Genomic DNA, 1,564 nt, shown 5'->3' with positions numbered 1-1,564 from the left:
CATATTACCCAGTGAATATATTGTGCAGCTCTATCATGCCTGTTGAGATACTTTGTAGGCGCAAGCAGACTGCACATGGAGACAACATGATCGATGGTCTCATTTTGTTGTTGGCATATACGACATAATGGAGAGCTGCCGTTCTTTAATATGTTGGCGTGGTAGTTCTTTGTAGGTAGGCATTGATTATTATTATTATTATTATTATTATTATTATTATTATTATTATTATTTCTCTTTCATTCAGCTTCTTTTTTCCAGTCATTTCGCCATGTTGGACCGTTGAACTCTGCATAGTTTTTCTCTCCCCCATTTTTCCCTCTTAATTCTTTCTGCTGAAGAGCGTAGGCTCGAAACGTAAAAAATCGTTTTCCCTTCTTCTTGAGCGTGAAACTAATACACCTGCTCGTCATACTTTCACCTGTGCGTGTGTGTATGTATGTGTGTAGGGAGGTGACTAGTTAGGTAAGTATATAGACAGAGAAGGAAAAAGAGAGAGTGAGAAAAGCAGAAAGGTAAGAAATATCTTCGATGCGTCGTTCATGAATCACCAAAACTCCACACGACCTTTGATCCGAGCCAACCATTAACCTTTTTCTTTTTTCTTTCTTTCTTCGTTTTCACGTAAAACTTGTCGTTTGTAGTAGTAGTAGTAGTAGTAGTAGTAGTAGTAGTAGTAGTAGTAGTAGTAGTAGTAGTTGTTGTTGTCGTTTAGCCCCTGGTCAGCTTGGATCAGGCAGGCTAATAGGTTGCACGATAAAAAAAAGCAATTTAAATCTCCCCAACATGTCCGTTCCGTTTATTTCTTTAAGGCGAAATATACCTAGGACTACATCGTAGAATGTGTTTTTCCCTTAAAATTTTAAAACAATAGAGATAATTTAAAGGGTTGTTTCACTGCTATTTCTAGCATGCTGCTGCTGCTGCTGCTGATGATGATGATGATGATGATGATGGCGATGATGATGCTGATGATGATGCTGATGACCTAGTTATCTCCATCATGCGGTCATGGAGGGATTGAGCTGAAAATATTCGCTTGTACGTAATCTTTTCACGGCAATTAAATAATAAAACATACACACACATACACACACACACACACACACACACACACACGCATACGTGATTCTATTAGTGTATATATACACACATACACACACACATACATACATACATACATACATACATACATACATACATACACACACACACACATATATATATTCGTAAGACTAGTATGTGTGAGTGTGTGTGTGTGTGTGTGTTATGAGTCAGCATCGCTACTCACCGGTCCGGGAGGCGTTGTAAAGTGCATGGGTCTAACAACGAATACAACTCTGCACATACGTACATACATACACACACACATACATACATACGTACATGCATACACACACACATACATACATACACAGGAAAAAATACACACCCACTTTCATCATCTCATCTGTCTTCGTGGGAGGTCTGTAGTGGTTTTGCAACTGTAAAGATCCAACACACATACTTGTACACACACGCAAACACACACACACACACACACACACACACACACACACACACA

Source organism: Octopus bimaculoides, chromosome 18 (assembly GCF_001194135.2).
Source record: "Octopus bimaculoides isolate UCB-OBI-ISO-001 chromosome 18, ASM119413v2, whole genome shotgun sequence".
NCBI lineage: Eukaryota > Metazoa > Mollusca > Cephalopoda > Octopoda > Octopodidae > Octopus > Octopus bimaculoides.
This window is presented reverse-complemented; position numbering follows the sequence as displayed.